Raw genomic sequence first — 10017 nt, 5'->3', positions numbered from 1 at the left:
TCCATAATCTCATACAGTGGGATCTTAATAAGAATCCTTACTAAGAATTCAGAGGGGACTGGGCACCAGTTTAATGAAAGTTAAGCATCTTAGTCAATTAGTCTCTTTGATAACCAAATGCATTCTTTTATAGGTATGTGCAACTTTAGCGTAATGGGTGATAAGGTAAGCATTATTTTGGACTATTCAGCAAAACAAAACAAAATGTCATTCAGTAAAAGGCCTACATACATTTCTTCAGACATCTCTTTTCATCAGTTTTCTTACCCGCATAATAAGTTATGATGTATTTGGAACAGCTAGTACTAAAAAAAGAAAAGGGAGGAAAAAGCATATTCCATCAGAGAAACTCAATCGGTTCCTTAAATGAATTGGGCATATGCAATGTTGCAGAATTCTGGAAGATCAATGAACATGGACCAGCAGTGGAGGGTGAAACGGACTATAGAGATGAGGTGGAGCGGCTGACAGAGTGGTGCAGAGCTAACAACTTGCTCATAAATACAAGGAAGACAAAGGAGCTTGTGGTGGACTTCAGGAGACAGAAGAGCAATGTCCAGCCACTTTTGATTGATGGGGTCTGTGTGGAGAGGGTAACAACGTTCAGATTTTTGGGCATTGAATTACAAGAGGATCTGTCCTGGAGTGTCAACACAAGGGGGCTTGTGAAGAAGGCGCAGCAGAGACTGTACTTTTTGAGAATTCTAAGGAAAAACCATCTTCCGCAGAAACTGCTGCTTGCCTTCTATCACTGTGCCATTGAGAGCGTGCTCACTTATGGCTTATGTGTGTGGTACGGAAGCTGTACTACCCGGGACAGGTTGGGGTTGTGCAGAGTTGTTAAGGCAGCAGAGAGCATTGTTGGCTGCCCACTCTCCACCTTAGAGCAGATTTATGCCACAAGGTGCCATAGGAAGGCACTGGACATAGTAAAAGATCCATCGCATCCTGGTCACTGTCTCTTCGAGCTCCTGCCGTTGGGACGGAGATACAGGACGATGAAGACAAGAACGAGCCGTCTTAAGAACAGCTTCTTCTCCAGAGCGATCTCGGCCCTGAATGGGAAGCCTGGACTTTGAAAGTCATCTAATCTTCCTTGCTGTATTATACTGTATTGTTTTAATTAGTGTTTTTATAGTTGTTTTGATTTTGTGTGGAGTGCTCTACCTGGGTGGATGGAGCAGCCAAGTAATTTCGTTGTCCCCGAGAGGGGGCAATGACAATAAAGATATTATTATTATTATTATTAGATCACTGGGATACACATAGAACCTGATCTGAACTTTCTAAAAAGAAGAGTTGGGTGTATAAGGGTGGTGGGTATCATTTCAAAATGGCTTTGAATAATGAGCCCCATTTGAGTGTGTTAAGACTCAGCCAGTCTTCAGTTCATGAAAGAAAAGGGAGGAGGCTCTTGATGAAAACCGCAAGGGGGCCCAACCCCCTCATTTTAGCCAAATGATGGGCCTCTACTATAGCAGGAGATAAGGGAGCTGTCACAAAAAGTAAGTGGGCTGGTCTACCTGCAATTTGAAAATATTTACTCTACCAGCAGAATTATATGTTACACTCCACACAACATTGCTATGCAAAACATAGTCACATTGTGACATTATCTCATTGTATGTTGACCCACCACACACATTGGCTGTTGATGACAAGAGTCAGAAACACACAGCATGCTCACACCGGTGTATGAGGTCAAGTGAAGCTATAATGTTATGGGGAAGCAGCCCCGGAGGGAATGTATTGTTGCAGGTTTGTGGGGTCAGCCTGCATGATGCCCTAAGCCCCTCCCAGTTCTTGGGTTCCTGTATCTTTTGGGGAAGAAGGTATGAGAGCAAGCCTGGCAAACCAATTTCTTTGTCTGGGAGATGGTTGAGGCTGGCTAGTTACGCACCATGATTAGCATAACCAAATGAGTTGCGGTGTGCCATGGGGGACATGGCTGTGCCTTTCCCCTTCCCATTGGGCTGGTAGATAGAAGAACAATAGGCAAGCAATTTTGGGTGAACTGAGCACAAAGCAAGCTGAGAAGCTGGAGATACAGAGCCATGCTTGACTTGTGCTGGAATTCAAGGCTATGAGTAAGGGAGAAGCAAGATCTTTTGGGGGGGGGTTAATGCTGTGAGCCGCTTCATCTTATGCTCAGGTTGTATAGATGTGTAAATAAAACCATATATCCTAAAGACACCACAGTCTCCACTGACCTTCATTCCAAGAAAACCAAATCCTGGGTAAATGCCTGGAACCTCTCGAATCTCTCACTGCTCAAAGATTGAGGTGGTGTGTAATTGTACCATGTTGCTCTGGCCTTTGTGTTTCTTCTGTTGTCAACCAGTGGGGAATCTCTTTTGCAGCATTGCAAACTTTTCACGTTTTCCTGCTTAAAGCTCATGCCAGGAGGCACTGCCTAATCGTTTTAAGATATGAGGATGCTGTAAACTCCCAGAACAATTCATGGAGTACAGCTGGGCAACTGTCCAAGACACCGACCATTTAAGAAGCCACGACAAAGGACACCACAGGGGCAAGCACACAGTCCTGGCCGTTGTGCCGTCAGCAGCTGAAAGATAGGGCAAGCATGCTTTCTGCATTGCATTCAAAGAGAAATACAATTCTGAGTCCAGCAGGGTGAAGAGAAAAGGCAGTCTCTAGAGATCATGATGCAATTACTGTACCAGAAGAGATCAGCTGTGGCTTTTTCTTCAGTGCACACAATGCACTAAATTGCCTCCTTCAGAGCAAAGTACACGGTAAAATAAATAAATAAAACCTAATAGATGCTCTGGAGCTTTGCATTGATACAGGTACCGAAATAGAATGTGCAGGTTTCGTCTTTGCCTGCCCACACAGACAATGCTGGAATATCTCATAGCCTCCCATTGTTGATCGTGGAAGGGAGAAAGCAAAAGAGACAGGATGGCTCATTAGCTCAACAGCTGAACGGTTGTCAGTGATGTGGATTTTCCAGGAAAGGTTGAGAATCAAAACATTTAGCACCAGCTGCCCATGAAATTCATGTCACATATGGCTTCAGCCAAGTCTTTACTTTGGTGAAGAGGTAGGCTAGTGTCTTGCCCAGCATCTGTAGCTATGTCTGTGGAAGTGCCCATGGAGCTTCTCACACCTCAGCAGATACCACAAAGAATGAAGTAGAGCTAGTTGGCATGACTGCATGAAAAACGAAGATTTGACTTTTAAATTTTCCTTTCTTGCAGAGGAAATTCATGCTTGGAAGGAAACGAAATGAATTGAAGGGGGGAGGATCTATGGAAAAATGAATGTGTAACAAGAGAAAATGTGTGCAGTACATGTTCATTAGGAGAAATTTGCACTACAATGCTGCTGAATTTTCATGGGGATTTTTTTCTTTTAAAAAATGCAAACTGAAGTAGAAATGTGGAAAGCTGAAGTTAAGATTGGAAGAATGGAGAGAAGCCGAAGCTGACAGATTTGTCCATCCCTTTGTGTAACCTCCTCACCAACGAATCACAACAAATGCTCAGTAAAGTATAGTCTAACTTTGGCATAAATGTTGTGCAAGCAAATCAGGAGGCGTGCTCTATAAACAGGTCATCTGGAGGAGCTCTATCTCTAAACAGCAGCTTCCTACACCGCTAACTATGCTTTTGGGAACTGAGCCAGACATAGAGAACGTAAAGCCTTGGAAGGAAAAGAACAAAGAAGCTGTGCAGGATTTTTGCGCAACCTTCCCTAGACGGCCATTGGTCTTTGCCATTGGTGCTGACTCTGCAAGTAATCTTCTGGTCTGTCATTTGAATTTACAATACAATCCTTATAGTGTAGTAACTCAGCAGTATCAAGGACCCCAGGAAATCCTTTTTCCTGGAATTGATTTTATGATGTAGCTCCTACGCTTGGAGGATCACAGTGCTTTCTGATCCCCAAATATGCAGATTCCGTGGTTTGCTGCATCAAGCATTTTCCCCCCCACCCTCTTCCCTGCTGGCTGCTTTGCTTACCATGTAGCCTGGTGAAGAGTTATGGAGAACTTGAAAGCTTGCCGAGTATTTTGTGACATTTTGGTTTGCCTAGGGAAGATTCCCACACCCTAGTTGTGGATTTTGGAACAAATTTATTTTACCAGCTGTATTTCCTAGACAAAAGATATAGAATACAATGCAAACAAGCCTTTTTGAAAGAAAACTTTAGTAGGCTGGTAACTTTTATTCACTACACAATGTTATTGGTGTCAAAACACCCCAACAGCAAATCAGGATGAAGGCTGGTTGTTGTATAATCTCCCAGCAAAAAAAATCAGAATGTCTTCCTCAGTCAAGACAAAATACTGAGCTCAGCGCCCGCCCCCCGCCCCCCAGGCTTCGGGGTGCAGGCAGCTCTCTAACCCTAACCCTAACCCTATAGGGCAAAAATACGGTAGATATTTTTCCTCTGCATAAGCTTTATGACATCAAATCAAAGTGAATGTTAAATAAATAGGTCATCTGGAAGAGCTTTGGACGGGGGCTTAAAATTGCAAACTGGCCATTGGCGGCAGTCCCCAGTTTATTAGATTTCTCCTACAAATGGTAAATCTGGATTAAATTTGGGAGATGGATACAGACTGGCACAGGGCCACTGAAAAATGGGTAGCGTGGATTAGTGATGTGCCAGGCCCATAGCCAGCAGGGATTTCACACTCCAAGCTTCCATGAAAAAAGAGCAGGTTTCTAGCCCTCCTAGAAAGAAAGGTTTGACGCAAAATGTACAAGTATCTTCTGTGTGATTTTTGTCAGATGAGACAGCTTGGCTACACCCACTTTCCAGTGTTCATAGCTAATGAATGAAGTCAGATCTGTAAGTGATAAGTGAGTTGTTTGACACAGAAGCAGGGAGAATGCACTAAGTGGAGCAGGGGACAGCAGATTTATAGGAACTTTCCGAAGCATTTCCTGGTCACTTCCCTAACCACAAGGAGCCCCTTTCTTTTTAAAAAGTGGATTTGTTGCACAAATGCCATAAAACACTTCACTTTTATTTCACTAGCCTACATTTGCTGCTATGTGCTCGAATCTTTTGTGTCAGCAAAAGACTGAGAGTCTGGAGTTCCCCTCAGAAGCTCTTCTGGTAGACAACAATGATTGATCCAGTTCAGGAGCCTTGGCCTTTGCAAGGGACCAGCTGGATCATGATGTACGACATATTGTTTTACAAAACCTATTTGAACCTGGCAAACAGTCCTTTTGACGGAGCTTAAACCAGACACTTCAAAGTAATTTCACCTCATTTAATTTTGATTGCCTCTCTGCAAGCAGTAAATGACAAAAGGCTATACCTTCGCTAAGAGATTTTAGCTGCAATTACCAATGATGGCTTTCATGTTTTCTTGTTTTGCTTGCGCAATTTCTAGCAGTTGGAAGAAAATTAAGGGGTTCTATCAAGACGTATCTTGGACACATCAGTGTAAAGGTAGATCAATTTTCTTTTGATTAGGTCAATCCAGAAAAATAAAAATAAAAATACCTGTGTACATTTGAAGTGCTAGGAGGTGCAACTGATGGGAAGCAAAGATATAGACAGTTTTATGCTTTACAGGTCATTCTCACATTGAATTTGGTACCCATGTATGGTTATCAAAATACAAAAGCCCCAAGCCTCTCATTTAATGTGAAAGGACAACTCTGCTGGCGTGAAAATGTACCACATGGTTTACCTGACCCAGGTCTTCATTGGTTGTAGCTGTTGCCACCTTACAGTGGAAGCAGCAACCATGCCATGAGATACTTATGAATTTGGGAGAATGGGATGGGACAGAGCAACCAGAAGGAGCCAGTGGAATGGAAGGGGGAGATCTTTTATTTCATACTTTGCAAAGTGGAATGCAAATAGGGATATGTGAATCTGTCAATTTCTGTTTCTTTCATTTTCTGATTTCCCCCCCCCCAACCTTAAGTTCATTTCTTCATATTGGTTTGCATAGTGCTTTGCATCATGAAAATTCACCAGCATTTCAGTGCAAAGTGCATATTGCAAATCAATTCCCCAAATATAATGCAATTTTGATTGTTCTTTTCACAAATCTTTCACACATTTTTATAACACTTTGTCTGAGTGCATACATTTTTGTACACACTACTTGTCTGGAGAACAGCATTGCAAAATTCAGAGGAGCATGAATTTTGAAGGAGAGCAGTGTTTCTGTTCGCATATTGCTATGCAAGTGTGAATTAGGTTGGTTTGTCTTTAAATGAGAACAGAACTGAATACCTCACCCGTCCCTTGGTGCACACAATTCATCCCAACAGTTGGGCTCTCATTCATTTGTGTCACCGCCAGCAAGTACATTACAGTTTCCTTCTCGATTGTCTTTGTTGCTGTCCGTGTACATACTGCAATTGCCTTCCACAATTCCTGATGTACCCCCTTCAGGGACATGATATTCTCCATTCAGCCACACCTAATTACCCACACACACACACACACAAACACAAGCACCATATGCGGGGGGGGAGGGAGTTCCATATGCCAAGGCTTGTTCTCACACAGTCACCACTGCCAACAGGATTGTTGTAGCCCACATAAAGGGCTGCTGAGATTAAACCAATTTACTCCTCTGCAGGACAACCATTTAACTGAACCAAAACGATCCGCCTCGTCCTAAAGTGAGGGGAAAATGCAAAATAAAAAGCCCACGCTGATTAAGAAGTGAGAAAGGCACCACACTGTCCTGTTATGTAGAATAATTATATCAGTAGCCTCCAAGTGGCTTTGTCAGGAGCCATAGGAAAACCCTAGAGAATAGGCCATCATTGTGGATGGTCAGTTCATAGCTTCATATCCAGCTACAGAGTGAGAGGACATGAAGAAAGTGGCTCTCACAAACTTGTGGCACTGTGTTTATCATACCCTAACACAGGGGTAATCAACATGGCACACTTCAGAAGGTTTGGACTGCAACTCACATCATGCCTGATCACTGGCCAAGCTGACTGGGGCTGATGGGAATTTTAGTCCACAACATCTGGTAGGTACCATGTTGGATACCCAGGCCTTATATGTAAAAATGGCAACATACGAGATGATCTAATGGAATTAGTCAGATGAAAAATAGTTGAAATAGTGGGTGGAAATGCCAGTTTTTGACAGTAAGTAGTGATGCTATCACATAGGAATTAATATAGTAATTACTCTTTTAAAAATAGGTTTGTATTGATTTTCCTCCACTGTGTTCCTTTTACAGGTGTAATTGGTTTACCTATCCATAGAATTAAGAATTTATTTGGCAACCAAGTCACTGTTGTAATTTTCTTAAAATGAGAAGAGGCTTAAATTTAAACACTCCCCATGCCATTTTATGATTTGACCATTTTTTATTGAGGCTTTAATGAAATAATTTCAAACAACTAACCCTAATAATTGCAAAAGGGGTGCCAATTTTTTAGTTGTGTATGTGTAATTGTACAGCAGCCTTCATCCTCCCTTCCCAGTCTCTCTTCCCTCAGCCAGTCCTAAAATCCACAGACACTATATTTTGGGATCCTGCAGGCTGTATGCCCTGACCTATTCTTGTTACAGGCAGGATAGAAAAAGCAAGTAAACATACACCAGAGACCACTTCTAAATAGCATTTTACTTTTTTGAAGTAGGTGGCGATCTGTCCTTAAATTGCCTAGGAACAACATTCAGTATTTGCATCAAAGCTTAGCCGGCTTATGCATAGATCATTGGCTATAGGTGCTATTTTGTTCCTCACAACTGGGGCTGCTTCTGCAAAGGAGAAATAAATAAATCACTCCATGTAAGGCTTCCAACTGACCCTTAAATTCTGCACAAATGTGAAATTTGGCACACTTGCAGAATATCAAATTCAAAGGTTTTGAAGTTTGATAGTTCTGATGATCTTCACAGAGTGATCTAAGCAGGTAAAAGAAGGAGAATCAAAGGAGAATAAACCATCTATTCAGTACCCTGCTGTGTACACAGCAGCAGAGCAGATGGGAAGATGGAGTGGCAGTTTACCTCTCCCTCCTGGGTCTCTCTCCCTCCATCTCCCTCTGTCTCTCTTTCTCTGTGTGTGAGTGTGTGTGTACACAAGTTCTCCTGAGCTGAGATTTCTTGTACCTGGCTAATGATTGTGGTAAACCAAAGGAGCTTATTGTTGTCATTCATCTGTCTTGAGAGACAACGCAAGAGTGTGTCTTCCGTGGTAAAGTCAAACCACTGGATGGTTACTGTCACCTGCTGTGACAGTAGAGAAATATGGGACAGACATGTTTTATTGCAGCTGGGGCAGATAAAGGCATCTAGTTTCATTGTTACAGATGCATCATGGCGTTTCTTCTCTCTCTGCTCCTCCCAGTGGTCATTCCTCCTCTGATCACTGCTGTAGATACACAACATATCTGTCTCAAGGCACTGCGCTTGTCTGCAAGGAATTCCCACATGGCAGGGTTAATGTTGCCAGCCTTCATGTCATGTTTGACATGTCAGCTATGTAACACAGAGTTGGTATGCCAACAGGCCTGGTGTCTGAAGCCAGCTCCCCGTAAAGCACATCATTGGAAGTCCTGCTATCTTCCACTCTGTGTGCATGACCAAGACAGCAGAGATTTCACTGACACAGAAGTGCAAATGTGCTGGAAATGTGGGCTTCAAAAAGCCCATCTTTGTTTGAGACTCTGTCCTGTCATGTGATGCCCAAAATCTTCCAGACACAGTGCATATGGAAGGCATTGAGGCATCACTCCTGGTAGACCTTTATCTTGGTATTGGTCATTAGTATCACATTCTCTTGTTCCCTTTTGGAGAAACAAGCTATTGCCATAGCTGCCTTACCAATATGCTAGTCCAGTTCAGTGCCAATGGAGAGGATGCTGGTTCTGGTGGAGCCCAAACAGACAAAATAATCTACCACCTCAAGTTTATGGTCACCAATGCTGATGCGAGAAGTGCTGGTGAGGTCCTGACCCAAGATATTGGTCTTCGTCAGGCTGATGGTGAGGTCAAACTCCATGTAGGCTTGGGCAAAATGGCTGATAAGTCTCTGCAGAGCTTCCTTAGAGAGGTTGTACCATCTGCAAACAACATCTCACAGATAAGAACCTGCCACACTTTTGTCTGGGCATGGAGATGTTCAGGTTGAATAGACCCCCATCACTCCTTGAATGGAAGTACACACTGTATTCAGTCAAACTGAAGGCATATGACAGCAACAAGGAAAAGAATATGCCAAAGAGAGTTGTGGTGAGAACACAGCCCTGTTTCACACCACTCTTTATAGGAAGGCATCCAAGGAAGAACCATAATACTGGACAGTGCAGCACATGTTCCCATGGAAGGACACAATTATCTTGTCTTGCTGAGCAGTGTGAAGAGTCCTTTTCACCTGAAGAGGTCAAAGGCCCTTGTCAGGTCTAGGAAGGTGATGTAAAGGGACATCTCTACTTTTGGCATTTCTCCTGCAGCTGCCGGAGAAAATCTTGTCGATTGTTGACTCTGAGCTCTAAAGTCACATTGTGACTCGGTATAGACCATGTGACTGACTGTAATCTGTTGAGAACTACAAAGAACTTGTGCAATATACGCTTATATATCAACGTAATTAAACTTAGTAGCATTCAGGTGATCAGCTTCCCAATGTTTGTCTCATTTTCATTACCAACATGGTAACAACACTCTGAACACTAATGAAAGTGTTTTATAGTGACATGTTTTATCCCGTTGGGTTTAAATTAATGGAGCACAACAGTATTCTATCGCAAATGAATCTTTATTACATGCAGCGAGTCGTATTTCTTCCTACCAAACTCTTACAATATGTAAAATTCTCCTCTCAGTTCCTATGTTTACCCGCTTCCTGTAATTAGATTTCACTACTGCTTCAAAAATAGATTTGTATGAATAAATACTTCAAGACCAGCCCTCTCTGTCCTTTCCCCATTCTGTAACATACAATGAAACATTTGGACAGGCCATCAAAAGGATGAGTTTGTGTTGTGTTCACAACCAGTCATTCCCTGGTACCCTTACCTCCCTCACAGGGCTGCTGCGATG

General features: G+C 42.7%; 1 long non-coding RNA gene across 1 annotated transcript; it reads left to right on the top strand.

Annotated features, from left to right (window-relative positions):
• The first annotated feature begins 258 nt into the window (after positions 1-258).
• Positions 259-1243, top strand: LOC309541018. The gene is made up of 2 exons (XR_014223617.1): positions 259-1140; positions 1182-1243. It is a non-coding gene; the product is annotated as an uncharacterized lncRNA (long non-coding RNA).
• The last annotated feature ends 8774 nt before the right edge of the window (positions 1244-10017 follow it).

This window comes from Podarcis vaucheri, assembly GCF_965113315.1.
Source record: "Podarcis vaucheri genome assembly, chromosome: 9".
Lineage (NCBI taxonomy): Eukaryota > Metazoa > Chordata > Lepidosauria > Squamata > Lacertidae > Podarcis > Podarcis vaucheri.
This window is presented reverse-complemented; position numbering and strand designations above follow the sequence as displayed.